Raw genomic sequence first — 25,591 nt, forward strand, 5'->3', positions numbered from 1 at the left:
AAGTTCAAGCTGCTTATCTAATTGGTGAAAATGCAATGTCTGTTTATCACACTCACTTTGACTATATATGTTGTAGCAAGAGATTGTTTCTCGCTTACGGCCATACCAGCCTGGGTACGCCCGATCACGTCTGATCTCGGAAGCTAAGCAGGGTCGGGCCTGGTTAGTACTTGGATGGGAGACCGCCTGGGAATACCAGGTGCTGTAAGCATTTTGTCCACGAGGGTGTGCTCTTGCACTATTTCATCAGCAACACTGCCTTGTATTAAGCATTTAATGATGAATTGACTAAATGTCTGTTTTATCAGACTCACTTTGACTATATATGTTGTAGCAAGAGATTGTTTCTCGCTTACGGCCATACCAGCCTGGGTACGCCCGATCTCATCTGATCTCGGAAGCTAAGCAGGGTCGGGCCTGGTTAGTACTTGGATGGGAGACCGCCTGGGAATACCAGGTGCTGTAAGCATTTTGTCCACGAGGGTGTGCCCCTGCACTATTTCATCAGCAACACTGCCTTGTAGTAAGCATTTAATGATGAATTGACTAAATGCAGCTTCCTGCCTTTTTAATAGGATCAAATTTCCTTGTGTTTTCAATTAGCATCTGCCTTGTATTTATAAGACAAACAAGAATATTGTTGCTGAATGCAGCTTGTGTGTGCTTTGTGCTCCTTTGCCCTGTTCAAATGATGAAAGGAAATAAAGTTTGTATTTTATCCAACTACCTGTGCTAAAAAGTGATGGGAACAGTGTTTGTAATTTCTTCTACTTTTTCAGTGACACAAAGTTCAAGCTGCTTATCTAATTGGTGAAAATGCAATGTCTGTTTATCACACTCACTTTGACTATATATGTTGTAGCAAGAGATTGTTTCTCGCTTACGGCCATACCAGCCTGGGTACGCCCGATCTCGTCTGATCTCGGAAGCTAAGCAGGGTCGGGCCTGGTTAGTACTTGGATGGGAGACCGCCTGGGAATACCAGGTGCTGTAAGCATTTTGTCCACGAGGGTGTGCCCCTGCACTATTTCATCAGCAACACTGCCTTGTAGTAAGCATTTAATGATGAATTGACTAAATGCAGCTTCCTGCCTTTTTAATAGGATCAAATTTCCTTGTGTTTTCAATTAGCATCTGCCTTGTATTTATAAGACAAACAAGAATATTGTTGCTGAATGCAGCTTGTGTGTGCTTTGTGCTCCTTTGCCCTGTTCAAATGATGAAAGGAAATAAAGTTTGTATTTTATCCAACTACCTGTGCTAAAAAGTGATGGGAACAGTGTTTGTAATTTCTTCTACTTTTTCAGTGACACAAAGTTCAAGCTGCTTATCTAATTGGTGAAAATGCAATGTCTGTTTATCACACTCACTTTGACTATATATGTTGTAGCAAGAGATTGTTTCTCGCTTACGGCCATACCAGCCTGGGTACGCCCGATCTCGTCTGATCTCGGAAGCTAAGCAGGGTCGGGCCTGGTTAGTACTTGGATGGGAGACCGCCTGGGAATACCAGGTGCTGTAAGCATTTTGTCCACGAGGGTGTGCTCTTGCACTATTTCATCAGCAACACTGCCTTGTATTAAGCATTTAATGATGAATTGACTAAATGTCTGTTTTATCAGACTCACTTTGACTATATATGTTGTAGCAAGAGATTGTTTCTCGCTTACGGCCATACCAGCCTGGGTACGCCCGATCTCGTCTGATCTCGGAAGCTAAGCAGGGTCGGGCCTGGTTAGTACTTGGATGGGAGACCGCCTGGGAATACCAGGTGCTGTAAGCATTTTGTCCACGAGGGTGTGCCCCTGCACTATTTCATCAGCAACACTGCCTTGTAGTAAGCATTTAATGATGAATTGACTAAATGCAGCTTCCTGCCTTTTTAATAGGATCAAATTTCCTTGTGTTTTCAATTAGCATCTGCCTTGTATTTATAAGACAAACAAGAATATTGTTGCTGAATGCAGCTTGTGTGTGCTTTGTGCTCCTTTGCCCTGTTCAAATGATGAAAGGAAATAAAGTTTGTATTTTATCCAACTACCTGTGCTAAAAAGTGATGGGAACAGTGTTTGTAATTTCTTCTACTTTTTCAGTGACACAAAGTTCAAGCTGCTTATCTAATTGGTGAAAATGCAATGTCTGTTTATCACACTCACTTTGACTATATATGTTGTAGCAAGAGATTGTTTCTCGCTTACGGCCATACCAGCCTGGGTACTCCCGATCTCGTCTGATCTCGGAAGCTAAGCAGGGTCGGGCCTGGTTAGTACTTGGATGGGAGACCGCCTGGGAATACCAGGTGCTGTAAGCATTTTGTCCACGAGGGTGTGCCCCTGCACTATTTCATCAGCAACACTGCCTTGTAGTAAGCATTTAATGATGAATTGACTAAATGCAGCTTCCTGCCTTTTTAATAGGATCAAATTTCCTTGTGTTTTCAATTAGCATCTGCCTTGTATTTATAAGACAAACAAGAATATTGTTGCTGAATGCAGCTTGTGTGTGCTTTGTGCTCCTTTGCCCTGTTCAAATGATGAAAGGAAATAAAGTTTGTATTTTATCCAACTACCTGTGCTAAAAAGTGATGGGAACAGTGTTTGTAATTTCTTCTACTTTTTCAGTGACACAAAGTTCAAGCTGCTTATCTAATTGGTGAAAATGCAATGTCTGTTTATCACACTCACTTTGACTATATATGTTGTAGCAAGAGATTGTTTCTCGCTTACGGCCATACCAGCCTGGGTACTCCCGATCTCGTCTGATCTCGGAAGCTAAGCAGGGTCTGGCCTGGTTAGTACTTGGATGGGAGACCGCCTGGGAATACCAGGTGCTGTAAGCATTTTGTCCACGAGGGTGTGCCCCTGCACTATTTCATCAGCAACACTGCCTTGTAGTAAGCATTTAATGATGAATTGACTAAATGCAGCTTCCTGCCTTTTTAATAGGATCAAATTTCCTTGTGTTTTCAATTAGCATCTGCCTTGTATTTATAAGACAAACAAGAATATTGTTGCTGAATGCAGCTTGTGTGTGCTTTGTGCTCCTTTGCCCTGTTCAAATGATGAAAGGAAATAAAGTTTGTATTTTATCCAACTACCTGTGCTAAAAAGTGATGGGAACAGTGTTTGTAATTTCTTCTACTTTTTCAGTGACACAAAGTTCAAGCTGCTTATCTAATTGGTGAAAATGCAATGTCTGTTTATCACACTCACTTTGACTATATATGTTGTAGCAAGAGATTGTTTCTCGCTTACGGCCATACCAGCCTGGGTACGCCCGATCACGTCTGATCTCGGAAGCTAAGCAGGGTCGGGCCTGGTTAGTACTTGGATGGGAGACCGCCTGGGAATACCAGGTGCTGTAAGCATTTTGTCCACGAGGGTGTGCTCTTGCACTATTTCATCAGCAACACTGCCTTGTATTAAGCATTTAATGATGAATTGACTAAATGTCTGTTTTATCAGACTCACTTTGACTATATATGTTGTAGCAAGAGATTGTTTCTCGCTTACGGCCATACCAGCCTGGGTACGCCCGATCTCATCTGATCTCGGAAGCTAAGCAGGGTCGGGCCTGGTTAGTACTTGGATGGGAGACCGCCTGGGAATACCAGGTGCTGTAAGCATTTTGTCCACGAGGGTGTGCCCCTGCACTATTTCATCAGCAACACTGCCTTGTAGTAAGCATTTAATGATGAATTGACTAAATGCAGCTTCCTGCCTTTTTAATAGGATCAAATTTCCTTGTGTTTTCAATTAGCATCTGCCTTGTATTTATAAGACAAACAAGAATATTGTTGCTGAATGCAGCTTGTGTGTGCTTTGTGCTCCTTTGCCCTGTTCAAATGATGAAAGGAAATAAAGTTTGTATTTTATCCAACTACCTGTGCTAAAAAGTGATGGGAACAGTGTTTGTAATTTCTTCTACTTTTTCAGTGACACAAAGTTCAAGCTGCTTATCTAATTGGTGAAAATGCAATGTCTGTTTATCACACTCACTTTGACTATATATGTTGTAGCAAGAGATTGTTTCTCGCTTACGGCCATACCAGCCTGGGTACGCCCGATCACGTCTGATCTCGGAAGCTAAGCAGGGTCGGGCCTGGTTAGTACTTGGATGGGAGACCGCCTGGGAATACCAGGTGCTGTAAGCATTTTGTCCACGAGGGTGTGCTCTTGCACTATTTCATCAGCAACACTGCCTTGTATTAAGCATTTAATGATGAATTGACTAAATGTCTGTTTTATCAGACTCACTTTGACTATATATGTTGTAGCAAGAGATTGTTTCTCGCTTACGGCCATACCAGCCTGGGTACGCCCGATCTCATCTGATCTCGGAAGCTAAGCAGGGTCGGGCCTGGTTAGTACTTGGATGGGAGACCGCCTGGGAATACCAGGTGCTGTAAGCATTTTGTCCACGAGGGTGTGCCCCTGCACTATTTCATCAGCAACACTGCCTTGTAGTAAGCATTTAATGATGAATTGACTAAATGCAGCTTCCTGCCTTTTTAATAGGATCAAATTTCCTTGTGTTTTCAATTAGCATCTGCCTTGTATTTATAAGACAAACAAGAATATTGTTGCTGAATGCAGCTTGTGTGTGCTTTGTGCTCCTTTGCCCTGTTCAAATGATGAAAGGAAATAAAGTTTGTATTTTATCCAACTACCTGTGCTAAAAAGTGATGGGAACAGTGTTTGTAATTTCTTCTACTTTTTCAGTGACACAAAGTTCAAGCTGCTTATCTAATTGGTGAAAATGCAATGTCTGTTTATCACACTCACTTTGACTATATATGTTGTAGCAAGAGATTGTTTCTCGCTTACGGCCATACCAGCCTGGGTACGCCCGATCTCGTCTGATCTCGGAAGCTAAGCAGGGTCGGGCCTGGTTAGTACTTGGATGGGAGACCGCCTGGGAATACCAGGTGCTGTAAGCATTTTGTCCACGAGGGTGTGCCCCTGCACTATTTCATCAGCAACACTGCCTTGTAGTAAGCATTTAATGATGAATTGACTAAATGCAGCTTCCTGCCTTTTTAATAGGATCAAATTTCCTTGTGTTTTCAATTAGCATCTGCCTTGTATTTATAAGACAAACAAGAATATTGTTGCTGAATGCAGCTTGTGTGTGCTTTGTGCTCCTTTGCCCTGTTCAAATGATGAAAGGAAATAAAGTTTGTATTTTATCCAACTACCTGTGCTAAAAAGTGATGGGAACAGTGTTTGTAATTTCTTCTACTTTTTCAGTGACACAAAGTTCAAGCTGCTTATCTAATTGGTGAAAATGCAATGTCTGTTTATCACACTCACTTTGACTATATATGTTGTAGCAAGAGATTGTTTCTCGCTTACGGCCATACCAGCCTGGGTACGCCCGATCTCGTCTGATCTCGGAAGCTAAGCAGTGTCGGGCCTGGTTAGTACTTGGATGGGAGACCGCCTGGGAATACCAGGTGCTGTAAGCATTTTGTCCACGAGGGTGTGCTCTTGCACTATTTCATCAGCAACACTGCCTTGTAGTAAGCATTTAATGATGAATTGACTAAATGCAGCTTCCTGCCTTTTTAATAGGATCAAATTTCCTTGTGTTTTCAATTAGCATCTGCCTTGTATTTATAAGACAAACAAGAATATTGTTGCTGAATGCAGCTTGTGTGTGCTTTGTGCTCCTTTGCCCTGTTCAAATGATGAAAGGAAATAAAGTTTGTATTTTATCCAACTACCTGTGCTAAAAAGTGATGGGAACAGTGTTTGTAATTTCTTCTACTTTTTCAGTGACACAAAGTTCAAGCTGCTTATCTAATTGGTGAAAATGCAATGTCTGTTTATCACACTCACTTTGACTATATATGTTGTAGCAAGAGATTGTTTCTCGCTTACGGCCATACCAGCCTGGGTACGCCCGATCTCGTCTGATCTCGGAAGCTAAGCAGGGTCGGGCCTGGTTAGTACTTGGATGGGAGACCGCCTGGGAATACCAGGTGCTGTAAGCATTTTGTCCACGAGGGTGTGCCCCTGCACTATTTCATCAGCAACACTGCCTTGTAGTAAGCATTTAATGATGAATTGACTAAATGCAGCTTCCTGCCTTTTTAATAGGATCAAATTTCCTTGTGTTTTCAATTAGCATCTGCCTTGTATTTATAAGACAAACAAGAATATTGTTGCTGAATGCAGCTTTGTGCTCCTTTGCCCTGTTCAAATGATGAAAGGAAATAAAGTTTGTATTTTATCCAACTACCTGTGCTAAAAAGTGATGGGAACAGTGTTTGTAATTTCTTCTACTTTTTCAGTGACACAAAGTTCAAGCTGCTTATCTAATTGGTGAAAATGCAATGTCTGTTTATCACACTCACTTTGACTATATATGTTGTAGCAAGAGATTGTTTCTCGCTTACGGCCATACCAGCCTGGGTACGCCCGATCTCGTCTGATCTCGGAAGCTAAGCAGGGTCGGGCCTGGTTAGTACTTGGATGGGAGACCGCCTGGGAATACCAGGTGCTGTAAGCATTTTGTCCACGAGGGTGTGCCCCTGCACTATTTCATCAGCAACACTGCCTTGTAGTAAGCATTTAATGATGAATTGACTAAATGCAGCTTCCTGCCTTTTTAATAGGATCAAATTTCCTTGTGTTTTCAATTAGCATCTGCCTTGTATTTATAAGACAAACAAGAATATTGTTGCTGAATGCAGCTTGTGTGTGCTTTGTGCTCCTTTGCCCTGTTCAAATGATGAAAGGAAATAAAGTTTGTATTTTATCCAACTACCTGTGCTAAAAAGTGATGGGAACAGTGTTTGTAATTTCTTCTACTTTTTCAGTGACACAAAGTTCAAGCTGCTTATCTAATTGGTGAAAATGCAATGTCTGTTTATCACACTCACTTTGACTATATATGTTGTAGCAAGAGATTTTTTCTCGCTTACGGCCATACCAGCCTGGGTACGCCCGATCTCGTCTGATCTCGGAAGCTAAGCAGGGTCGGGCCTGGTTAGTACTTGGATGGGAGACCGCCTGGGAATACCAGGTGCTGTAAGCATTTTGTCCACGAGGGTGTGCTCTTGCACTATTTCATCAGCAACACTGCCTTGTATTAAGCATTTAATGATGAATTGACTAAATGTCTGTTTTATCAGACTCACTTTGACTATATATGTTGTAGCAAGAGATTGTTTCTCGCTTACGGCCATACCAGCCTGGGTACGCCCGATCTCGTCTGATCTCGGAAGCTAAGCAGGGTCGGGCCTGGTTAGTACTTGGATGGGAGACCGCCTGGGAATACCAGGTGCTGTAAGCATTTTGTCCACGAGGGTGTGCCCCTGCACTATTTCATCAGCAACACTGCCTTGTAGTAAGCATTTAATGATGAATTGACTAAATGCAGCTTCCTGCCTTTTTAATAGGATCAAATTTCCTTGTGTTTTCAATTAGCATCTGCCTTGTATTTATAAGACAAACAAGAATATTGTTGCTGAATGCAGCTTGTGTGTGCTTTGTGCTCCTTTGCCCTGTTCAAATGATGAAAGGAAATAAAGTTTGTATTTTATCCAACTACCTGTGCTAAAAAGTGATGGGAACAGTGTTTGTAATTTCTTCTACTTTTTCAGTGACACAAAGTTCAAGCTGCTTATCTAATTGGTGAAAATGCAATGTCTGTTTATCACACTCACTTTGACTATATATGTTGTAGCAAGAGATTTTTTCTCGCTTACGGCCATACCAGCCTGGGTACGCCCGATCTCGTCTGATCTCGGAAGCTAAGCAGGGTCGGGCCTGGTTAGTACTTGGATGGGAGACCGCCTGGGAATACCAGGTGCTGTAAGCATTTTGTCCACGAGGGTGTGCTCTTGCACTATTTCATCAGCAACACTGCCTTGTATTAAGCATTTAATGATGAATTGACTAAATGTCTGTTTTATCAGACTCACTTTGACTATATATGTTGTAGCAAGAGATTGTTTCTCGCTTACGGCCATACCAGCCTGGGTACGCCCGATCTCATCTGATCTCGGAAGCTAAGCAGGGTCGGGCCTGGTTAGTACTTGGATGGGAGACCGCCTGGGAACACCAGGTGCTGTAAGCATTTTGTCCACGAGGGTGTGCTCTTGCACTATTTCATCAGCAACACTGCCTTGTATTAAGCATTTAATGATGAATTGACTAAATGTCTGTTTTATCAGACTCACTTTGACTATATATGTTGTAGCAAGAGATTGTTTCTCGCTTACGGCCATACCAGCCTGGGTACGCCCGATCTCGTCTGATCTCGGAAGCTAAGCAGGGTCGGGCCTGGTTAGTACTTGGATGGGAGACCGCCTGGGAATACCAGGTGCTGTAAGCATTTTGTCCACGAGGGTGTGCCCCTGCACTATTTCATCAGCAACACTGCCTTGTAGTAAGCATTTAATGATGAATTGACTAAATGCAGCTTCCTGCCTTTTTAATAGGATCAAATTTCCTTGTGTTTTCAATTAGCATCTGCCTTGTATTTATAAGACAAACAAGAATATTGTTGCTGAATGCAGCTTTGTGCTCCTTTGCCCTGTTCAAATGATGAAAGGAAATAAAGTTTGTATTTTATCCAACTACCTGTGCTAAAAAGTGATGGGAACAGTGTTTGTAATTTCTTCTACTTTTTCAGTGACACAAAGTTCAAGCTGCTTATCTAATTGGTGAAAATGCAATGTCTGTTTATCACACTCACTTTGACTATATATGTTGTAGCAAGAGATTGTTTCTCGCTTACGGCCATACCAGCCTGGGTACGCCCGATCTCGTCTGATCTCGGAAGCTAAGCAGGGTCGGGCCTGGTTAGTACTTGGATGGGAGACCGCCTGGGAATACCAGGTGCTGTAAGCATTTTGTCCACGAGGGTGTGCCCCTGCACTATTTCATCAGCAACACTGCCTTGTAGTAAGCATTTAATGATGAATTGACTAAATGCAGCTTCCTGCCTTTTTAATAGGATCAAATTTCCTTGTGTTTTCAATTAGCATCTGCCTTGTATTTATAAGACAAACAAGAATATTGTTGCTGAATGCAGCTTGTGTGTGCTTTGTGCTCCTTTGCCCTGTTCAAATGATGAAAGGAAATAAAGTTTGTATTTTATCCAACTACCTGTGCTAAAAAGTGATGGGAACAGTGTTTGTAATTTCTTCTACTTTTTCAGTGACACAAAGTTCAAGCTGCTTATCTAATTGGTGAAAATGCAATGTCTGTTTATCACACTCACTTTGACTATATATGTTGTAGCAAGAGATTTTTTCTCGCTTACGGCCATACCAGCCTGGGTACGCCCGATCTCGTCTGATCTCGGAAGCTAAGCAGGGTCGGGCCTGGTTAGTACTTGGATGGGAGACCGCCTGGGAATACCAGGTGCTGTAAGCATTTTGTCCACGAGGGTGTGCTCTTGCACTATTTCATCAGCAACACTGCCTTGTATTAAGCATTTAATGATGAATTGACTAAATGTCTGTTTTATCAGACTCACTTTGACTATATATGTTGTAGCAAGAGATTGTTTCTCGCTTACGGCCATACCAGCCTGGGTACGCCCGATCTCGTCTGATCTCGGAAGCTAAGCAGGGTCGGGCCTGGTTAGTACTTGGATGGGAGACCGCCTGGGAATACCAGGTGCTGTAAGCATTTTGTCCACGAGGGTGTGCCCCTGCACTATTTCATCAGCAACACTGCCTTGTAGTAAGCATTTAATGATGAATTGACTAAATGCAGCTTCCTGCCTTTTTAATAGGATCAAATTTCCTTGTGTTTTCAATTAGCATCTGCCTTGTATTTATAAGACAAACAAGAATATTGTTGCTGAATGCAGCTTGTGTGTGCTTTGTGCTCCTTTGCCCTGTTCAAATGATGAAAGGAAATAAAGTTTGTATTTTATCCAACTACCTGTGCTAAAAAGTGATGGGAACAGTGTTTGTAATTTCTTCTACTTTTTCAGTGACACAAAGTTCAAGCTGCTTATCTAATTGGTGAAAATGCAATGTCTGTTTATCACACTCACTTTGACTATATATGTTGTAGCAAGAGATTGTTTCTCGCTTACGGCCATACCAGCCTGGGTACGCCCGATCTCGTCTGATCTCGGAAGCTAAGCAGGGTCGGGCCTGGTTAGTACTTGGATGGGAGACCGCCTGGGAATACCAGGTGCTGTAAGCATTTTGTCCACGAGGGTGTGCCCCTGCACTATTTCATCAGCAACACTGCCTTGTAGTAAGCATTTAATGATGAATTGACTAAATGCAGCTTCCTGCCTTTTTAATAGGATCAAATTTCCTTGTGTTTTCAATTAGCATCTGCCTTGTATTTATAAGACAAACAAGAATATTGTTGCTGAATGCAGCTTGTGTGTGCTTTGTGCTCCTTTGCCCTGTTCAAATGATGAAAGGAAATAAAGTTTGTATTTTATCCAACTACCTGTGCTAAAAAGTGATGGGAACAGTGTTTGTAATTTCTTCTACTTTTTCAGTGACACAAAGTTCAAGCTGCTTATCTAATTGGTGAAAATGCAATGTCTGTTTATCACACTCACTTTGACTATATATGTTGTAGCAAGAGATTGTTTCTCGCTTACGGCCATACCAGCCTGGGTACGCCCGATCTCGTCTGATCTCGGAAGCTAAGCAGTGTCGGGCCTGGTTAGTACTTGGATGGGAGACCGCCTGGGAATACCAGGTGCTGTAAGCATTTTGTCCACGAGGGTGTGCTCTTGCACTATTTCATCAGCAACACTGCCTTGTAGTAAGCATTTAATGATGAATTGACTAAATGCAGCTTCCTGCCTTTTTAATAGGATCAAATTTCCTTGTGTTTTCAATTAGCATCTGCCTTGTATTTATAAGACAAACAAGAATATTGTTGCTGAATGCAGCTTGTGTGTGCTTTGTGCTCCTTTGCCCTGTTCAAATGATGAAAGGAAATAAAGTTTGTATTTTATCCAACTACCTGTGCTAAAAAGTGATGGGAACAGTGTTTGTAATTTCTTCTACTTTTTCAGTGACACAAAGTTCAAGCTGCTTATCTAATTGGTGAAAATGCAATGTCTGTTTATCACACTCACTTTGACTATATATGTTGTAGCAAGAGATTGTTTCTCGCTTACGGCCATACCAGCCTGGGTACGCCCGATCTCGTCTGATCTCGGAAGCTAAGCAGGGTCGGGCCTGGTTAGTACTTGGATGGGAGACCGCCTGGGAATACCAGGTGCTGTAAGCATTTTGTCCACGAGGGTGTGCCCCTGCACTATTTCATCAGCAACACTGCCTTGTAGTAAGCATTTAATGATGAATTGACTAAATGCAGCTTCCTGCCTTTTTAATAGGATCAAATTTCCTTGTGTTTTCAATTAGCATCTGCCTTGTATTTATAAGACAAACAAGAATATTGTTGCTGAATGCAGCTTTGTGCTCCTTTGCCCTGTTCAAATGATGAAAGGAAATAAAGTTTGTATTTTATCCAACTACCTGTGCTAAAAAGTGATGGGAACAGTGTTTGTAATTTCTTCTACTTTTTCAGTGACACAAAGTTCAAGCTGCTTATCTAATTGGTGAAAATGCAATGTCTGTTTATCACACTCACTTTGACTATATATGTTGTAGCAAGAGATTGTTTCTCGCTTACGGCCATACCAGCCTGGGTACGCCCGATCTCGTCTGATCTCGGAAGCTAAGCAGGGTCGGGCCTGGTTAGTACTTGGATGGGAGACCGCCTGGGAATACCAGGTGCTGTAAGCATTTTGTCCACGAGGGTGTGCCCCTGCACTATTTCATCAGCAACACTGCCTTGTAGTAAGCATTTAATGATGAATTGACTAAATGCAGCTTCCTGCCTTTTTAATAGGATCAAATTTCCTTGTGTTTTCAATTAGCATCTGCCTTGTATTTATAAGACAAACAAGAATATTGTTGCTGAATGCAGCTTGTGTGTGCTTTGTGCTCCTTTGCCCTGTTCAAATGATGAAAGGAAATAAAGTTTGTATTTTATCCAACTACCTGTGCTAAAAAGTGATGGGAACAGTGTTTGTAATTTCTTCTACTTTTTCAGTGACACAAAGTTCAAGCTGCTTATCTAATTGGTGAAAATGCAATGTCTGTTTATCACACTCACTTTGACTATATATGTTGTAGCAAGAGATTTTTTCTCGCTTACGGCCATACCAGCCTGGGTACGCCCGATCTCGTCTGATCTCGGAAGCTAAGCAGGGTCGGGCCTGGTTAGTACTTGGATGGGAGACCGCCTGGGAATACCAGGTGCTGTAAGCATTTTGTCCACGAGGGTGTGCTCTTGCACTATTTCATCAGCAACACTGCCTTGTATTAAGCATTTAATGATGAATTGACTAAATGTCTGTTTTATCAGACTCACTTTGACTATATATGTTGTAGCAAGAGATTGTTTCTCGCTTACGGCCATACCAGCCTGGGTACGCCCGATCTCGTCTGATCTCGGAAGCTAAGCAGGGTCGGGCCTGGTTAGTACTTGGATGGGAGACCGCCTGGGAATACCAGGTGCAGTAAGCATTTTGTCCACGAGGGTGTGCCCCTGCACTATTTCATCAGCAACACTGCCTTGTAGTAAGCATTTAATGATGAATTGACTAAATGCAGCTTCCTGCCTTTTTAATAGGATCAAATTTCCTTGTGTTTTCAATTAGCATCTGCCTTGTATTTATAAGACAAACAAGAATATTGTTGCTGAATGCAGCTTGTGTGTGCTTTGTGCTCCTTTGCCCTGTTCAAATGATGAAAGGAAATAAAGTTTGTATTTTATCCAACTACCTGTGCTAAAAAGTGATGGGAACAGTGTTTGTAATTTCTTCTACTTTTTCAGTGACACAAAGTTCAAGCTGCTTATCTAATTGGTGAAAATGCAATGTCTGTTTATCACACTCACTTTGACTATATATGTTGTAGCAAGAGATTTTTTCTCGCTTACGGCCATACCAGCCTGGGTACGCCCGATCTCGTCTGATCTCGGAAGCTAAGCAGGGTCGGGCCTGGTTAGTACTTGGATGGGAGACCGCCTGGGAATACCAGGTGCTGTAAGCATTTTGTCCACGAGGGTGTGCTCTTGCACTATTTCATCAGCAACACTGCCTTGTATTAAGCATTTAATGATGAATTGACTAAATGTCTGTTTTATCAGACTCACTTTGACTATATATGTTGTAGCAAGAGATTGTTTCTCGCTTACGGCCATACCAGCCTGGGTACGCCCGATCTCATCTGATCTCGGAAGCTAAGCAGGGTCGGGCCTGGTTAGTACTTGGATGGGAGACCGCCTGGGAACACCAGGTGCTGTAAGCATTTTGTCCACGAGGGTGTGCTCTTGCACTATTTCATCAGCAACACTGCCTTGTATTAAGCATTTAATGATGAATTGACTAAATGTCTGTTTTATCAGACTCACTTTGACTATATATGTTGTAGCAAGAGATTGTTTCTCGCTTACGGCCATACCAGCCTGGGTACGCCCGATCTCGTCTGATCTCGGAAGCTAAGCAGGGTCGGGCCTGGTTAGTACTTGGATGGGAGACCGCCTGGGAATACCAGGTGCTGTAAGCATTTTGTCCACGAGGGTGTGCCCCTGCACTATTTCATCAGCAACACTGCCTTGTAGTAAGCATTTAATGATGAATTGACTAAATGCAGCTTCCTGCCTTTTTAATAGGATCAAATTTCCTTGTGTTTTCAATTAGCATCTGCCTTGTATTTATAAGACAAACAAGAATATTGTTGCTGAATGCAGCTTGTGTGTGCTTTGTGCTCCTTTGCCCTGTTCAAATGATGAAAGGAAATAAAGTTTGTATTTTATCCAACTACCTGTGCTAAAAAGTGATGGGAACAGTGTTTGTAATTTCTTCTACTTTTTCAGTGACACAAAGTTCAAGCTGCTTATCTAATTGGTGAAAATGCAATGTCTGTTTATCACACTCACTTTGACTATATATGTTGTAGCAAGAGATTTTTTCTCGCTTACGGCCATACCAGCCTGGGTACGCCCGATCTCGTCTGATCTCGGAAGCTAAGCAGGGTCGGGCCTGGTTAGTACTTGGATGGGAGACCGCCTGGGAATACCAGGTGCTGTAAGCATTTTGTCCACGAGGGTGTGCTCTTGCACTATTTCATCAGCAACACTGCCTTGTATTAAGCATTTAATGATGAATTGACTAAATGTCTGTTTTATCAGACTCACTTTGACTATATATGTTGTAGCAAGAGATTGTTTCTCGCTTACGGCCATACCAGCCTGGGTACGCCCGATCTCGTCTGATCTCGGAAGCTAAGCAGGGTCGGGCCTGGTTAGTACTTGGATGGGAGACCGCCTGGGAATACCAGGTGCTGTAAGCATTTTGTCCACGAGGGTGTGCCCCTGCACTATTTCATCAGCAACACTGCCTTGTAGTAAGCATTTAATGATGAATTGACTAAATGCAGCTTCCTGCCTTTTTAATAGGATCAAATTTCCTTGTGTTTTCAATTAGCATCTGCCTTGTATTTATAAGACAAACAAGAATATTGTTGCTGAATGCAGCTTGTGTGTGCTTTGTGCTCCTTTGCCCTGTTCAAATGATGAAAGGAAATAAAGTTTGTATTTTATCCAACTACCTGTGCTAAAAAGTGATGGGAACAGTGTTTGTAATTTCTTCTACTTTTTCAGTGACACAAAGTTCAAGCTGCTTATCTAATTGGTGAAAATGCAATGTCTGTTTATCACACTCACTTTGACTATATATGTTGTAGCAAGAGATTGTTTCTCGCTTACGGCCATACCAGCCTGGGTACGCCCGATCTCGTCTGATCTCGGAAGCTAAGCAGGGTCGGGCCTGGTTAGTACTTGGATGGGAGACCGCCTGGGAATACCAGGTGCTGTAAGCATTTTGTCCACGAGGGTGTGCCCCTGCACTATTTCATCAGCAACACTGCCTTGTAGTAAGCATTTAATGATGAATTGACTAAATGCAGCTTCCTGCCTTTTTAATAGGATCAAATTTCCTTGTGTTTTCAATTAGCATCTGCCTTGTATTTATAAGACAAACAAGAATATTGTTGCTGAATGCAGCTTGTGTGTGCTTTGTGCTCCTTTGCCCTGTTCAAATGATGAAAGGAAATAAAGTTTGTATTTTATCCAACTACCTGTGCTAAAAAGTGATGGGAACAGTGTTTGTAATTTCTTCTACTTTTTCAGTGACACAAAGTTCAAGCTGCTTATCTAATTGGTGAAAATGCAATGTCTGTTTATCACACTCACTTTGACTATATATGTTGTAGCAAGAGATTGTTTCTCGCTTACGGCCATACCAGCCTGGGTACGCCCGATCTCGTCTGATCTCGGAAGCTAAGCAGTGTCGGGCCTGGTTAGTACTTGGATGGGAGACCGCCTGGGAATACCAGGTGCTGTAAGCATTTTGTCCACGAGGGTGTGCTCTTGCACTATTTCATCAGCAACACTGCCTTGTAGTAAGCATTTAATGATGAATTGACTAAATGCAGCTTCCTGCCTTTTTAATAGGATCAAATTTCCTTGTGTTTTCAATTAGCATCTGCCTTGTATTTATAAGACAAACAAGAATATTGTTGCTGAATGCAGCTTGTGTGTGCTTTGTGCTCCTTTGCCCTGTTCAAATGATGAAAGGAAATAAAGTTTGTATTTTATCCAACTACCTGTGCTAAAAAGTGATGGGAACAGTGTTTGTAATTTCTTCTACTTTTTCAGTGACACAAAGTTCAAGCTGCTTATCTAATTGGTGAAAATGCAATGTCTGTTTATCACACTCACTTTGACTATATATGTTGTAGCAAGAGATTGTTTCTCGCTTACGGCCATACCAGCCTGGGTACGCCCGATCTCGTCTGATCTCGGAAGCTAAGCAGGGTCGGGCCTGGTTAGTACTTGGATGGGAGACCGCCTGGGAATACCAGGTGCTGTAAGCATTTTGTCCACGAGGGTGTGCCCCTGCACTATTTCATCAGCAACACTGCCTTGTAGTAAGCATTTAATGATGAATTGACTAAATGCAGCTTCCTGCCTTTTTAATAGGATCAAATTTCCTTGTGTTTTCAATTAGCATCTGCCTTGTATTTATAAGACAAACAAGAATATTGTTGCTGAATGCAGCTTTGTGCTCCTTTGCCCTGTTCAAATGATGAAAGGAAATAAAGTTTGTATTTTATCCAACTACCTGTGCTAAAAAGTGATGGGAACAGTGTTTGTAATTTCTTCTACTTTTTCAGTGACACAAAGTTCAAGCTGCTTATCTAATTGGTGAAAATGCAATGTCTGTTTATCACACTCACTTTGACTATATATGTTGTAGCAAGAGATTGTTTCTCGCTTACGGCCATACCAGCCTGGGTACGCCCGATCTCGTCTGATCTCGGAAGCTAAGCAGGGTCGGGCCTGGTTAGTACTTGGATGGGAGACCGCCTGGGAATACCAGGTGCTGTAAGCATTTTGTCCACGAGGGTGTGCCCCTGCACTATTTCATCAGCAACACTGCCTTGTAGTAAGCATTTAATGATGAATTGACTAAATGCAGCTTCCTGCCTTTTTAATAGGATCAAATTTCCTTGTGTTTTCAATTAGCATCTGCCTTGTATTTATAAGACAAACAAGAATATTGTTGCTGAATGCAGCTTGTGTGTGCTTTGTGCTCCTTTGCCCTGTTCAAATGATGAAAGGAAATAAAGTTTGTATTTTATCCAACTACCTGTGCTAAAAAGTGATGGGAACAGTGTTTGTAATTTCTTCTACTTTTTCAGTGACACAAAGTTCAAGCTGCTTATCTAATTGGTGAAAATGCAATGTCTGTTTATCACACTCACTTTGACTATATATGTTGTAGCAAGAGATTTTTTCTCGCTTACGGCCATACCAGCCTGGGTACGCCCGATCTCGTCTGATCTCGGAAGCTAAGCAGGGTCGGGCCTGGTTAGTACTTGGATGGGAGACCGCCTGGGAATACCAGGTGCTGTAAGCATTTTGTCCACGAGGGTGTGCTCTTGCACTATTTCATCAGCAACACTGCCTTGTATTAAGCATTTAATGATGAATTGACTAAATGTCTGTTTTATCAGACTCACTTTGACTATATATGTTGTAGCAAGAGATTGTTTCTCGCTTACGGCCATACCAGCCTGGGTACGCCCGATCTCGTCTGATCTCGGAAGCTAAGCAGGGTCGGGCCTGGTTAGTACTTGGATGGGAGACCGCCTGGGAATACCAGGTGCTGTAAGCATTTTGTCCACGAGGGTGTGCCCCTGCACTATTTCATCAGCAACACTGCCTTGTAGTAAGCATTTAATGATGAATTGACTAAATGCAGCTTCCTGCCTTTTTAATAGGATCAAATTTCCTTGTGTTTTCAATTAGCATCTGCCTTGTATTTATAAGACAAACAAGAATATTGTTGCTGAATGCAGCTTGTGTGTGCTTTGTGCTCCTTTGCCCTGTTCAAATGATGAAAGGAAATAAAGTTTGTATTTTATCCAACTACCTGTGCTAAAAAGTGATGGGAACAGTGTTTGTAATTTCTTCTACTTTTTCAGTGACACAAAGTTCAAGCTGCTTATCTAATTGGTGAAAATGCAATGTCTGTTTATCACACTCACTTTGACTATATATGTTGTAGCAAGAGATTTTTTCTCGCTTACGGCCATACCAGCCTGGGTACGCCCGATCTCGTCTGATCTCGGAAGCTAAGCAGGGTCGGGCCTGGTTAGTACTTGGATGGGAGACCGCCTGGGAATACCAGGTGCTGTAAGCATTTTGTCCACGAGGGTGTGCTCTTGCACTATTTCATCAGCAACACTGCCTTGTATTAAGCATTTAATGATGAATTGACTAAATGTCTGTTTTATCAGACTCACTTTGACTATATATGTTGTAGCAAGAGATTGTTTCTCGCTTACGGCCATACCAGCCTGGGTACGCCCGATCTCATCTGATCTCGGAAGCTAAGCAGGGTCGGGCCTGGTTAGTACTTGGATGGGAGACCGCCTGGGAACACCAGGTGCTGTAAGCATTTTGTCCACGAGGGTGTGCTCTTGCACTATTTCATCAGCAACACTGCCTTGTATTAAGCATTTAATGATGAATTGACTAAATGCAGCTTCCTGCCTTTTTAATAGGATCAAATTTCCTTGTGTTTTCAATTAGCATCTGCCTTGTATTTATAAGACAAACAAGAATATTGTTGCTGAATGCAGCTTGTGTGTGCTTTGTGCTCCTTTGCCCTGTTCAAATGATGAAAGGAAATAAAGTTTGTATTTTATCCAACTACCTGTGCTAAAAAGTGATGGGAACAGTGTTTGTAATTTCTTCTACTTTTTCAGTGACACAAAGTTCAAGCTGCTTATCTAATTGGTGAAAATGCAATGTCTGTTTATCACACTCACTTTGACTATATATGTTGTAGCAAGAGATTGTTTCTCGCTTACGGCCATACCAGCCTGGGTACGCCCGATCTCGTCTGATCTCGGAAGCTAAGCAGGGTCGGGCCTGGTTAGTACTTGGATGGGAGACCGCCTGGGAATACCAGGTGCTGTAAGCATTTTGTCCACGAGGGTGTGCCCCTGCACTATTTCATCAGCAACACTGCCTTGTAGTAAGCATTTAATGATGAATTGACTAAATGCAGCTTCCTGCCTTTTTAATAGGATCAAATTTCCTTGTGTTTTCAATTAGCATCTGCCTTGTATTTATAAGACAAACAAGAATATTGTTGCTGAATGCAGCTTTGTGCTCCTTTGCCCTGTTCAAATGATGAAAGGAAATAAAGTTTGTATTTTATCCAACTACCTGTGCTAAAAAGTGATGGGAACAGTGTTTGTAATTTCTTCTACTTTTTCAGTGACACAAAGTTCAAGCTGCTTATCTAATTGGTGAAAATGCAATGTCTGTTTATCACACTCACTTTGACTATATATGTTGTAGCAAGAGATTGTTTCTCGCTTACGGCCATACCAGCCTGGGTACGCCCGATCTCGTCTGATCTCGGAAGCTAAGCAGGGTCGGGCCTGGTTAGTACTTGGATGGGAGACCGCCTGGGAATACCAGGTGCTGTAAGCATTTTGTCCACGAGGGTGTGCCCCTGCACTATTTCATCAGCAACACTGCCTTGTAGTAAGCATTTAATGATGAATTGACTAAATGCAGCTTCCTGCCTTTTTAATAGGATCAAATTTCCTTGTGTTTTCAATTAGCATCTGCCTTGTATTTATAAGACAAACAAGAATATTGTTGCTGAATGCAGCTTGTGTGTGCTTTGTGCTCCTTTGCCCTGTTCAAATGATGAAAGGAAATAAAGTTTGTATTTTATCCAACTACCTGTGCTAAAAAGTGATGGGAACAGTGTTTGTAATTTCTTCTACTTTTTCAGTGACACAAAGTTCAAGCTGCTTATCTAATTGGTGAAAATGCAATGTCTGTTTATCACACTCACTTTGACTATATATGTTGTAGCAAGAGATTGTTTCTCGCTTACGGCCATACCAGCCTGGGTACGCCCGATCTCGTCTGATCTCGGAAGCTAAGCAGGGTCGGGCCTGGTTAGTACTTGGATGGGAGACCGCCTGGGAATACCAGGTGCTGTAAGCATTTTGTCCACGAGGGTGTGCTCTTGCACTATTTCATCAGCAACACTGCCTTGTATTAAGCATTTAATGATGAATTGACTAAATGTCTGTTTTATCAGACTCACTTTGACTATATATGTTGTAGCAAGAGATTGTTTCTCGCTTACGGCCATACCAGCCTGGGTACGCCCGATCTCGTCTGATCTCGGAAGCTAAGCAGGGTCGGGCCTGGTTAGTACTTGGATGGGAGACCGCCTGGGAATACCAGGTGCTGTAAGCATTTTGTCCACGAGGGTGTGCCCCTGCACTATTTCATCAGCAACACTGCCTTGTAGTAAGCATTTAATGATGAATTGACTAAATGCAGCTTCCTGCCTTTTTAATAGGATCAAATTTCCTTGTGTTTTCAATTAGCATCTGCCTTGTATTTATAAGACAAACAAGAATATTGTTGCTGAATGCAGCTTGTGTGTGCTTTGTGCTCCTTTGCCCTGTTCAAATGATGAAAGGAAATAAAGTTTGTATTTTATCCAACTACCTGTGCTAAAAAGTGATGGGAACAGTGTTTGTAATTTCTTCTACTTTTTCAGTGACACAAAGTTCAAGCTGCTTATCTAATTGGTGAAAATGCAATGTCTGTTTATCACACTCACTTTGACTATATATGTTGTAGCAAGAGATTTTTTCTCGCTTACGGCCATACCAGCCTGGGTACGCCCGATCTCGTCTGATCTCGGAAGCTAAGCAGGGTCGGGCCTGGTTAGTACTTGGATGGGAGACCGCCTGGGAATACCAGGTGCTGTAAGCATTTTGTCCACGAGGGTGTGCTCTTGCACTATTTCATCAGCAACACTGCCTTGTATTAAGCATTTAATGATGAATTGACTAAATGTCTGTTTTATCAGACTCACTTTGACTATATATGTTGTAGCAAGAGATTGTTTCTCGCTTACGGCCATACCAGCCTGGGTACGCCCGATCTCATCTGATCTCGGAAGCTAAGCAGGGTCGGGCCTGGTTAGTACTTGGATGGGAGACCGCCTGGGAACACCAGGTGCTGTAAGCATTTTGTCCACGAGGGTGTGCTCTTGCACTATTTCATCAGCAACACTGCCTTGTATTAAGCATTTAATGATGAATTGACTAAATGCAGCTTCCTGCCTTTTTAATAGGATCAAATTTCCTTGTGTTTTCAATTAGCATCTGCCTTGTATTTATAAGACAAACAAGAATATTGTTGCTGAATGCAGCTTGTGTGTGCTTTGTGCTCCTTTGCCCTGTTCAAATGATGAAAGGAAATAAAGTTTGTATTTTATCCAACTACCTGTGCTAAAAAGTGATGGGAACAGTGTTTGTAATTTCTTCTACTTTTTCAGTGACACAAAGTTCAAGCTGCTTATCTAATTGGTGAAAATGCAATGTCTGTTTATCACACTCACTTTGACTATATATGTTGTAGCAAGAGATTGTTTCTCGCTTACGGCCATACCAGCCTGGGTACGCCCGATCTCGTCTGATCTCGGAAGCTAAGCAGGGTCGGGCCTGGTTAGTACTTGGATGGGAGACCGCCTGGGAATACCAGGTGCTGTAAGCATTTTGTCCACGAGGGTGTGCCCCTGCACTATTTCATCAGCAACACTGCCTTGTAGTAAGCATTTAATGATGAATTGACTAAATGCAGCTTCCTGCCTTTTTAATAGGATCAAATTTCCTTGTGTTTTCAATTAGCATCTGCCTTGTATTTATAAGACAAACAAGAATATTGTTGCTGAATGCAGCTTTGTGCTCCTTTGCCCTGTTCAAATGATGAAAGGAAATAAAGTTTGTATTTTATCCAACTACCTGTGCTAAAAAGTGATGGGAACAGTGTTTGTAATTTCTTCTACTTTTTCAGTGACACAAAGTTCAAGCTGCTTATCTAATTGGTGAAAATGCAATGTCTGTTTATCACACTCACTTTGACTATATATGTTGTAGCAAGAGATTGTTTCTCGCTTACGGCCATACCAGCCTGGGTACGCCCGATCTCGTCTGATCTCGGAAGCTAAGCAGGGTCGGGCCTGGTTAGTACTTGGATGGGAGACCGCCTGGGAATACCAGGTGCTGTAAGCATTTTGTCCACGAGGGTGTGCCCCTGCACTATTTCATCAGCAACACTGCCTTGTAGTAAGCATTTAATGATGAATTGACTAAATGCAGCTTCCTGCCTTTTTAATAGGATCAAATTTCCTTGTGTTTTCAATTAGCATCTGCCTTGTATTTATAAGACAAACAAGAATATTGTTGCTGAATGCAGCTTGTGTGTGCTTTGTGCTCCTTTGCCCTGTTCAAATGATGAAAGGAAATAAAGTTTGTATTTTATCCAACTACCTGTGCTAAAAAGTGATGGGAACAGTGTTTGTAATTTCTTCTACTTTTTCAGTGACACAAAGTTCAAGCTGCTTATCTAATTGGTGAAAATGCAATGTCTGTTTATCACACTCACTTTGACTATATATGTTGTAGCAAGAGATTGTTTCTCGCTTACGGCCATACCAGCCTGGGTACGCCCGATCTCGTCTGATCTCGGAAGCTAAGCAGGGTCGGGCCTGGTTAGTACTTGGATGGGAGACCGCCTGGGAATACCAGGTGCTGTAAGCATTTTGTCCACGAGGGTGTGCCCCTGCACTATTTCATCAGCAACACTGCCTTGTAGTAAGCATTTAATGATGAATTGACTAAATGCAGCTTCCTGCCTTTTTAATAGGATCAAATTTCCTTGTGTTTTCAATTAGCATCTGCCTTGTATTTATAAGACAAACAAGAATATTGTTGCTGAATGCAGCTTTGTGCTCCTTTGCCCTGTTCAAATGATGAAAGGAAATAAAGTTTGTATTTTATCCAACTACCTGTGCTAAAAAGTGATGGGAACAGTGTTTGTAATTTCTTCTACTTTTTCAGTGACACAAAGTTCAAGCTGCTTATCTAATTGGTGAAAATGCAATGTCTGTTTATCACACTCACTTTGACTATATATGTTGTAGCAAGAGATTGTTTCTCGCTTACGGCCATACCAGCCTGGGTACGCCCGATCTCGTCTGATCTCGGAAGCTAAGCAGGGTCGGGCCTGGTTAGTACTTGGATGGGAGACCGCCTGGGAATACCAGGTGCTGTAAGCATTTTGTCCACGAGGGTGTGCCCCTGCACTATTTCATCAGCAACACTGCCTTGTAGTAAGCATTTAATGATGAATTGACTAAATGCAGCTTCCTGCCTTTTTAATAGGATCAAATTTCCTTGTGTTTTCAATTAGCATCTGCCTTGTATTTATAAGACAAACAAGAATATTGTTGCTGAATGCAGCTTTGTGCTCCTTTGCCCTGTTCAAATGATGAAAGGAAATAAAGTTTGTATTTTATCCAACTACCTGTGCTAAAAAGTGATGGGAACAGTGTTTGTAATTTCTTCTACTTTTTCAGTGACACAAAGTTCAAGCTGCTTATCTAATTGGTGAAAATGCAATGTCTGTTTATCACACTCACTTTGACTATATATGTTGTAGCAAGAGATTGTTTCTCGCTTACGGCCATACCAGCCTGGGTACGCCCGATCTCGTCTGATCTCGGAAGCTAAGCAGGGTCGGGCCTGGTTAGTACTTGGATGGGAGACCGCCTGGGAATACCAGGTGCTGTAAGCATTTTGTCCACGAGGGTGTGCCCCTGCACTATTTCATCAGCAACACTGCCTTGTAGTAAGCATTTAATGATGAATTGACTAAATGCAGCTTCCTGCCTTTTTAATAGGATCAAATTTCCTTGTGTTTTCAATTAGCATCTGCCTTGTATTTATAAGACAAACAAGAATATTGTTGCTGAATGCAGCTTGTGTGTGCTTTGTGCTCCTTTGCCCTGTTCAAATGATGAAAGGAAATAAAGTTTGTATTTTATCCAACTACCTGTGCTAAAAAGTGATGGGAACAGTGTTTGTAATTTCTTCTACTTTTTCAGTGACACAAAGTTCAAGCTGCTTATCTAATTGGTGAAAATGCAATGTCTGTTTATCACACTCACTTTGACTATATATGTTGTAGCAAGAGATTTTTTCTCGCTTACGGCCATACCAGCCTGGGTACGCCCGATCTCGTCTGATCTCGGAAGCTAAGCAGGGTCGGGCCTGGTTAGTACTTGGATGGGAGACCGCCTGGGAATGCCAGGTGCTGTAAGCATTTTGTCCACGAGGGTGTGCTCTTGCACTATTTCATCAGCAACACTGCCTTGTATTAAGCATTTAATGATGAATTGACTAAATGTCTGTTTTATCAGACTCACTTTGACTATATATGTTGTAGCAAGAGATTGTTTCTCGCTTACGGCCATACCAGCCTGGGTACGCCCGATCTCGTCTGATCTCGGAAGCTAAGCAGGGTCGGGCCTGGTTAGTACTTGGATGGGAGACCGCCTGGGAATACCAGGTGCTGTAAGCATTTTGTCCACGAGGGTGTGCCCCTGCACTATTTCATCAGCAACACTGCCTTGTAGTAAGCATTTAATGATGAATTGACTAAATGCAGCTTCCTGCCTTTTTAATAGGATCAAATTTCCTTGTGTTTTCAATTAGCATCTGCCTTGTATTTATAAGACAAACAAGAATATTGTTGCTGAATGCAGCTTGTGTGTGCTTTGTGCTCCTTTGCCCTGTTCAAATGATGAAAGGAAATAAAGTTTGTATTTTATCCAACTACCTGTGCTAAAAAGTGATGGGAACAGTGTTTGTAATTTCTTCTACTTTTTCAGTGACACAAAGTTCAAGCTGCTTATCTAATTGGTGAAAATGCAATGTCTGTTTATCACACTCACTTTGACTATATATGTTGTAGCAAGAGATTTTTTCTCGCTTACGGCCATACCAGCCTGGGTACGCCCGATCTCGTCTGATCTCGGAAGCTAAGCAGGGTCGGGCCTGGTTAGTACTTGGATGGGAGACCGCCTGGGAATACCAGGTGCTGTAAGCATTTTGTCCACGAGGGTGTGCTCTTGCACTATTTCATCAGCAACACTGCCTTGTATTAAGCATTTAATGATGAATTGACTAAATGTCTGTTTTATCAGACTCACTTTGACTATATATGTTGTAGCAAGAGATTGTTTCTCGCTTACGGCCATACCAGCCTGGGTACGCCCGATCTCATCTGATCTCGGAAGCTAAGCAGGGTCGGGCCTGGTTAGTACTTGGATGGGAGACCGCCTGGGAACACCAGGTGCTGTAAGCATTTTGTCCACGAGGGTGTGCTCTTGCACTATTTCATCAGCAACACTGCCTTGTATTAAGCATTTAATGATGAATTGACTAAATGTCTGTTTTATCAGACTCACTTTGACTATATATGTTGTAGCAAGAGATTGTTTCTCGCTTACGGCCATACCAGCCTGGGTACGCCCGATCTCGTCTGATCTCGGAAGCTAAGCAGGGTCGGGCCTGGTTAGTACTTGGATGGGAGACCGCCTGGGAATACCAGGTGCTGTAAGCATTTTGTCCACGAGGGTGTGCCCCTGCACTATTTCATCAGCAACACTGCCTTGTAGTAAGCATTTAATGATGAATTGACTAAATGTCTGTTTTATCAGACTCACTTTGACTATATATGTTGTAGCAAGAGATTGTTTCTCGCTTACGGCCATACCAGCCTGGGTACGCCCGATCTCGTCTGATCTCGGAAGCTAAGCAGGGTCGGGCCTGGTTAGTACTTGGATGGGAGACCGCCTGGGAATACCAGGTGCTGTAAGCATTTTGTCCACGAGGGTGTGCCCCTGCACTATTTCATCAGCAACACTGCCTTGTAGTAAGCATTTAATGATGAATTGACTAAATGCAGCTTCCTGCCTTTTTAATAGGATCAAATTTCCTTGTGTTTTCAATTAGCATCTGCCTTGTATTTATAAGACAAACAAGAATATTGTTGCTGAATGCAGCTTGTGTGTGCTTTGTGCTCCTTTGCCCTGTTCAAATGATGAAAGGAAATAA

The 25,591-nt window shown here is 42.2% G+C and overlaps 59 non-coding genes across 59 annotated transcripts; all 59 read left to right on the forward strand.

The window, feature by feature from the left end:
• The first annotated feature begins 92 nt into the window (after positions 1-92).
• On the forward strand, positions 93-211 carry LOC145881750 (5S ribosomal RNA). Its single transcript, XR_014393320.1, has one exon. It is a non-coding gene; the product is annotated as a 5S ribosomal RNA (ribosomal RNA).
• A 139-nt stretch (positions 212-350) lies between these two features.
• LOC145855865 (5S ribosomal RNA) lies at positions 351-469 on the forward strand. Its single transcript, XR_014376753.1, has one exon. It is a non-coding gene; the product is annotated as a 5S ribosomal RNA (ribosomal RNA).
• A 409-nt stretch (positions 470-878) lies between these two features.
• Positions 879-997, forward strand: LOC145854784 (5S ribosomal RNA). The gene has a single exon (XR_014375668.1). It is a non-coding gene; the product is annotated as a 5S ribosomal RNA (ribosomal RNA).
• Positions 998-1,406: 409 nt separating this feature from the next.
• LOC145854785 (5S ribosomal RNA) lies at positions 1,407-1,525 on the forward strand. The gene has a single exon (XR_014375669.1). It is a non-coding gene; the product is annotated as a 5S ribosomal RNA (ribosomal RNA).
• Positions 1,526-1,664: 139 nt separating this feature from the next.
• LOC145854786 (5S ribosomal RNA) lies at positions 1,665-1,783 on the forward strand. Its single transcript, XR_014375670.1, has one exon. It is a non-coding gene; the product is annotated as a 5S ribosomal RNA (ribosomal RNA).
• Positions 1,784-2,192: 409 nt separating this feature from the next.
• LOC145857568 (5S ribosomal RNA) lies at positions 2,193-2,311 on the forward strand. Its single transcript, XR_014378467.1, has one exon. It is a non-coding gene; the product is annotated as a 5S ribosomal RNA (ribosomal RNA).
• Positions 2,312-2,720: 409 nt separating this feature from the next.
• Positions 2,721-2,839, forward strand: LOC145886260 (5S ribosomal RNA). The gene has a single exon (XR_014397844.1). It is a non-coding gene; the product is annotated as a 5S ribosomal RNA (ribosomal RNA).
• A 409-nt stretch (positions 2,840-3,248) lies between these two features.
• Positions 3,249-3,367, forward strand: LOC145881751 (5S ribosomal RNA). The gene has a single exon (XR_014393321.1). It is a non-coding gene; the product is annotated as a 5S ribosomal RNA (ribosomal RNA).
• A 139-nt stretch (positions 3,368-3,506) lies between these two features.
• Positions 3,507-3,625, forward strand: LOC145855876 (5S ribosomal RNA). The gene has a single exon (XR_014376764.1). It is a non-coding gene; the product is annotated as a 5S ribosomal RNA (ribosomal RNA).
• A 409-nt stretch (positions 3,626-4,034) lies between these two features.
• On the forward strand, positions 4,035-4,153 carry LOC145881752 (5S ribosomal RNA). Its single transcript, XR_014393322.1, has one exon. It is a non-coding gene; the product is annotated as a 5S ribosomal RNA (ribosomal RNA).
• A 139-nt stretch (positions 4,154-4,292) lies between these two features.
• On the forward strand, positions 4,293-4,411 carry LOC145855887 (5S ribosomal RNA). The gene has a single exon (XR_014376775.1). It is a non-coding gene; the product is annotated as a 5S ribosomal RNA (ribosomal RNA).
• Positions 4,412-4,820: 409 nt separating this feature from the next.
• On the forward strand, positions 4,821-4,939 carry LOC145854787 (5S ribosomal RNA). The gene has a single exon (XR_014375671.1). It is a non-coding gene; the product is annotated as a 5S ribosomal RNA (ribosomal RNA).
• A 409-nt stretch (positions 4,940-5,348) lies between these two features.
• On the forward strand, positions 5,349-5,467 carry LOC145885224 (5S ribosomal RNA). Its single transcript, XR_014396805.1, has one exon. It is a non-coding gene; the product is annotated as a 5S ribosomal RNA (ribosomal RNA).
• A 409-nt stretch (positions 5,468-5,876) lies between these two features.
• Positions 5,877-5,995, forward strand: LOC145854788 (5S ribosomal RNA). The gene has a single exon (XR_014375672.1). It is a non-coding gene; the product is annotated as a 5S ribosomal RNA (ribosomal RNA).
• Positions 5,996-6,394: 399 nt separating this feature from the next.
• LOC145854789 (5S ribosomal RNA) lies at positions 6,395-6,513 on the forward strand. Its single transcript, XR_014375673.1, has one exon. It is a non-coding gene; the product is annotated as a 5S ribosomal RNA (ribosomal RNA).
• Positions 6,514-6,922: 409 nt separating this feature from the next.
• On the forward strand, positions 6,923-7,041 carry LOC145854790 (5S ribosomal RNA). The gene has a single exon (XR_014375674.1). It is a non-coding gene; the product is annotated as a 5S ribosomal RNA (ribosomal RNA).
• Positions 7,042-7,180: 139 nt separating this feature from the next.
• LOC145854792 (5S ribosomal RNA) lies at positions 7,181-7,299 on the forward strand. The gene has a single exon (XR_014375676.1). It is a non-coding gene; the product is annotated as a 5S ribosomal RNA (ribosomal RNA).
• Positions 7,300-7,708: 409 nt separating this feature from the next.
• On the forward strand, positions 7,709-7,827 carry LOC145854793 (5S ribosomal RNA). Its single transcript, XR_014375677.1, has one exon. It is a non-coding gene; the product is annotated as a 5S ribosomal RNA (ribosomal RNA).
• A 139-nt stretch (positions 7,828-7,966) lies between these two features.
• Positions 7,967-8,085, forward strand: LOC145882480 (5S ribosomal RNA). The gene has a single exon (XR_014394048.1). It is a non-coding gene; the product is annotated as a 5S ribosomal RNA (ribosomal RNA).
• Positions 8,086-8,224: 139 nt separating this feature from the next.
• LOC145854794 (5S ribosomal RNA) lies at positions 8,225-8,343 on the forward strand. Its single transcript, XR_014375678.1, has one exon. It is a non-coding gene; the product is annotated as a 5S ribosomal RNA (ribosomal RNA).
• Positions 8,344-8,742: 399 nt separating this feature from the next.
• Positions 8,743-8,861, forward strand: LOC145854795 (5S ribosomal RNA). The gene has a single exon (XR_014375679.1). It is a non-coding gene; the product is annotated as a 5S ribosomal RNA (ribosomal RNA).
• A 409-nt stretch (positions 8,862-9,270) lies between these two features.
• On the forward strand, positions 9,271-9,389 carry LOC145854796 (5S ribosomal RNA). The gene has a single exon (XR_014375680.1). It is a non-coding gene; the product is annotated as a 5S ribosomal RNA (ribosomal RNA).
• A 139-nt stretch (positions 9,390-9,528) lies between these two features.
• On the forward strand, positions 9,529-9,647 carry LOC145854797 (5S ribosomal RNA). The gene has a single exon (XR_014375681.1). It is a non-coding gene; the product is annotated as a 5S ribosomal RNA (ribosomal RNA).
• Positions 9,648-10,056: 409 nt separating this feature from the next.
• On the forward strand, positions 10,057-10,175 carry LOC145854798 (5S ribosomal RNA). The gene has a single exon (XR_014375682.1). It is a non-coding gene; the product is annotated as a 5S ribosomal RNA (ribosomal RNA).
• Positions 10,176-10,584: 409 nt separating this feature from the next.
• On the forward strand, positions 10,585-10,703 carry LOC145885225 (5S ribosomal RNA). The gene has a single exon (XR_014396806.1). It is a non-coding gene; the product is annotated as a 5S ribosomal RNA (ribosomal RNA).
• Positions 10,704-11,112: 409 nt separating this feature from the next.
• LOC145854799 (5S ribosomal RNA) lies at positions 11,113-11,231 on the forward strand. The gene has a single exon (XR_014375683.1). It is a non-coding gene; the product is annotated as a 5S ribosomal RNA (ribosomal RNA).
• Positions 11,232-11,630: 399 nt separating this feature from the next.
• Positions 11,631-11,749, forward strand: LOC145854800 (5S ribosomal RNA). Its single transcript, XR_014375684.1, has one exon. It is a non-coding gene; the product is annotated as a 5S ribosomal RNA (ribosomal RNA).
• A 409-nt stretch (positions 11,750-12,158) lies between these two features.
• On the forward strand, positions 12,159-12,277 carry LOC145854801 (5S ribosomal RNA). The gene has a single exon (XR_014375685.1). It is a non-coding gene; the product is annotated as a 5S ribosomal RNA (ribosomal RNA).
• A 139-nt stretch (positions 12,278-12,416) lies between these two features.
• On the forward strand, positions 12,417-12,535 carry LOC145885123 (5S ribosomal RNA). The gene has a single exon (XR_014396703.1). It is a non-coding gene; the product is annotated as a 5S ribosomal RNA (ribosomal RNA).
• Positions 12,536-12,944: 409 nt separating this feature from the next.
• On the forward strand, positions 12,945-13,063 carry LOC145854803 (5S ribosomal RNA). The gene has a single exon (XR_014375687.1). It is a non-coding gene; the product is annotated as a 5S ribosomal RNA (ribosomal RNA).
• A 139-nt stretch (positions 13,064-13,202) lies between these two features.
• On the forward strand, positions 13,203-13,321 carry LOC145882491 (5S ribosomal RNA). The gene has a single exon (XR_014394059.1). It is a non-coding gene; the product is annotated as a 5S ribosomal RNA (ribosomal RNA).
• Positions 13,322-13,460: 139 nt separating this feature from the next.
• Positions 13,461-13,579, forward strand: LOC145854804 (5S ribosomal RNA). Its single transcript, XR_014375688.1, has one exon. It is a non-coding gene; the product is annotated as a 5S ribosomal RNA (ribosomal RNA).
• Positions 13,580-13,988: 409 nt separating this feature from the next.
• LOC145854805 (5S ribosomal RNA) lies at positions 13,989-14,107 on the forward strand. Its single transcript, XR_014375689.1, has one exon. It is a non-coding gene; the product is annotated as a 5S ribosomal RNA (ribosomal RNA).
• Positions 14,108-14,246: 139 nt separating this feature from the next.
• On the forward strand, positions 14,247-14,365 carry LOC145854806 (5S ribosomal RNA). The gene has a single exon (XR_014375690.1). It is a non-coding gene; the product is annotated as a 5S ribosomal RNA (ribosomal RNA).
• Positions 14,366-14,774: 409 nt separating this feature from the next.
• On the forward strand, positions 14,775-14,893 carry LOC145854807 (5S ribosomal RNA). The gene has a single exon (XR_014375691.1). It is a non-coding gene; the product is annotated as a 5S ribosomal RNA (ribosomal RNA).
• Positions 14,894-15,302: 409 nt separating this feature from the next.
• LOC145885226 (5S ribosomal RNA) lies at positions 15,303-15,421 on the forward strand. The gene has a single exon (XR_014396807.1). It is a non-coding gene; the product is annotated as a 5S ribosomal RNA (ribosomal RNA).
• Positions 15,422-15,830: 409 nt separating this feature from the next.
• Positions 15,831-15,949, forward strand: LOC145854808 (5S ribosomal RNA). Its single transcript, XR_014375692.1, has one exon. It is a non-coding gene; the product is annotated as a 5S ribosomal RNA (ribosomal RNA).
• Positions 15,950-16,348: 399 nt separating this feature from the next.
• LOC145854809 (5S ribosomal RNA) lies at positions 16,349-16,467 on the forward strand. The gene has a single exon (XR_014375693.1). It is a non-coding gene; the product is annotated as a 5S ribosomal RNA (ribosomal RNA).
• Positions 16,468-16,876: 409 nt separating this feature from the next.
• LOC145854810 (5S ribosomal RNA) lies at positions 16,877-16,995 on the forward strand. The gene has a single exon (XR_014375694.1). It is a non-coding gene; the product is annotated as a 5S ribosomal RNA (ribosomal RNA).
• Positions 16,996-17,134: 139 nt separating this feature from the next.
• On the forward strand, positions 17,135-17,253 carry LOC145854811 (5S ribosomal RNA). The gene has a single exon (XR_014375695.1). It is a non-coding gene; the product is annotated as a 5S ribosomal RNA (ribosomal RNA).
• A 409-nt stretch (positions 17,254-17,662) lies between these two features.
• On the forward strand, positions 17,663-17,781 carry LOC145854812 (5S ribosomal RNA). Its single transcript, XR_014375696.1, has one exon. It is a non-coding gene; the product is annotated as a 5S ribosomal RNA (ribosomal RNA).
• A 139-nt stretch (positions 17,782-17,920) lies between these two features.
• On the forward strand, positions 17,921-18,039 carry LOC145882502 (5S ribosomal RNA). The gene has a single exon (XR_014394070.1). It is a non-coding gene; the product is annotated as a 5S ribosomal RNA (ribosomal RNA).
• Positions 18,040-18,448: 409 nt separating this feature from the next.
• Positions 18,449-18,567, forward strand: LOC145854814 (5S ribosomal RNA). Its single transcript, XR_014375698.1, has one exon. It is a non-coding gene; the product is annotated as a 5S ribosomal RNA (ribosomal RNA).
• Positions 18,568-18,966: 399 nt separating this feature from the next.
• Positions 18,967-19,085, forward strand: LOC145854815 (5S ribosomal RNA). The gene has a single exon (XR_014375699.1). It is a non-coding gene; the product is annotated as a 5S ribosomal RNA (ribosomal RNA).
• Positions 19,086-19,494: 409 nt separating this feature from the next.
• Positions 19,495-19,613, forward strand: LOC145854816 (5S ribosomal RNA). Its single transcript, XR_014375700.1, has one exon. It is a non-coding gene; the product is annotated as a 5S ribosomal RNA (ribosomal RNA).
• Positions 19,614-19,752: 139 nt separating this feature from the next.
• On the forward strand, positions 19,753-19,871 carry LOC145854817 (5S ribosomal RNA). Its single transcript, XR_014375702.1, has one exon. It is a non-coding gene; the product is annotated as a 5S ribosomal RNA (ribosomal RNA).
• A 409-nt stretch (positions 19,872-20,280) lies between these two features.
• On the forward strand, positions 20,281-20,399 carry LOC145854818 (5S ribosomal RNA). Its single transcript, XR_014375703.1, has one exon. It is a non-coding gene; the product is annotated as a 5S ribosomal RNA (ribosomal RNA).
• Positions 20,400-20,538: 139 nt separating this feature from the next.
• LOC145882514 (5S ribosomal RNA) lies at positions 20,539-20,657 on the forward strand. The gene has a single exon (XR_014394082.1). It is a non-coding gene; the product is annotated as a 5S ribosomal RNA (ribosomal RNA).
• Positions 20,658-21,066: 409 nt separating this feature from the next.
• LOC145854819 (5S ribosomal RNA) lies at positions 21,067-21,185 on the forward strand. Its single transcript, XR_014375704.1, has one exon. It is a non-coding gene; the product is annotated as a 5S ribosomal RNA (ribosomal RNA).
• A 399-nt stretch (positions 21,186-21,584) lies between these two features.
• On the forward strand, positions 21,585-21,703 carry LOC145854820 (5S ribosomal RNA). Its single transcript, XR_014375705.1, has one exon. It is a non-coding gene; the product is annotated as a 5S ribosomal RNA (ribosomal RNA).
• A 409-nt stretch (positions 21,704-22,112) lies between these two features.
• LOC145854821 (5S ribosomal RNA) lies at positions 22,113-22,231 on the forward strand. The gene has a single exon (XR_014375706.1). It is a non-coding gene; the product is annotated as a 5S ribosomal RNA (ribosomal RNA).
• Positions 22,232-22,630: 399 nt separating this feature from the next.
• On the forward strand, positions 22,631-22,749 carry LOC145854822 (5S ribosomal RNA). The gene has a single exon (XR_014375708.1). It is a non-coding gene; the product is annotated as a 5S ribosomal RNA (ribosomal RNA).
• A 399-nt stretch (positions 22,750-23,148) lies between these two features.
• On the forward strand, positions 23,149-23,267 carry LOC145854823 (5S ribosomal RNA). Its single transcript, XR_014375709.1, has one exon. It is a non-coding gene; the product is annotated as a 5S ribosomal RNA (ribosomal RNA).
• A 409-nt stretch (positions 23,268-23,676) lies between these two features.
• On the forward strand, positions 23,677-23,795 carry LOC145881999 (5S ribosomal RNA). The gene has a single exon (XR_014393566.1). It is a non-coding gene; the product is annotated as a 5S ribosomal RNA (ribosomal RNA).
• A 139-nt stretch (positions 23,796-23,934) lies between these two features.
• LOC145854825 (5S ribosomal RNA) lies at positions 23,935-24,053 on the forward strand. Its single transcript, XR_014375711.1, has one exon. It is a non-coding gene; the product is annotated as a 5S ribosomal RNA (ribosomal RNA).
• Positions 24,054-24,462: 409 nt separating this feature from the next.
• LOC145854826 (5S ribosomal RNA) lies at positions 24,463-24,581 on the forward strand. The gene has a single exon (XR_014375712.1). It is a non-coding gene; the product is annotated as a 5S ribosomal RNA (ribosomal RNA).
• Positions 24,582-24,720: 139 nt separating this feature from the next.
• On the forward strand, positions 24,721-24,839 carry LOC145882525 (5S ribosomal RNA). Its single transcript, XR_014394093.1, has one exon. It is a non-coding gene; the product is annotated as a 5S ribosomal RNA (ribosomal RNA).
• A 139-nt stretch (positions 24,840-24,978) lies between these two features.
• LOC145854827 (5S ribosomal RNA) lies at positions 24,979-25,097 on the forward strand. The gene has a single exon (XR_014375714.1). It is a non-coding gene; the product is annotated as a 5S ribosomal RNA (ribosomal RNA).
• A 139-nt stretch (positions 25,098-25,236) lies between these two features.
• LOC145854828 (5S ribosomal RNA) lies at positions 25,237-25,355 on the forward strand. Its single transcript, XR_014375715.1, has one exon. It is a non-coding gene; the product is annotated as a 5S ribosomal RNA (ribosomal RNA).
• Positions 25,356-25,591: the final 236 nt, after the last annotated feature.

This window comes from Salmo salar, chromosome 08 (assembly GCF_965601325.2).
Source record: "Salmo salar chromosome 08, fSalSal1, whole genome shotgun sequence".
Classification (NCBI taxonomy): Eukaryota; Metazoa; Chordata; class Actinopteri; order Salmoniformes; family Salmonidae; genus Salmo; species Salmo salar.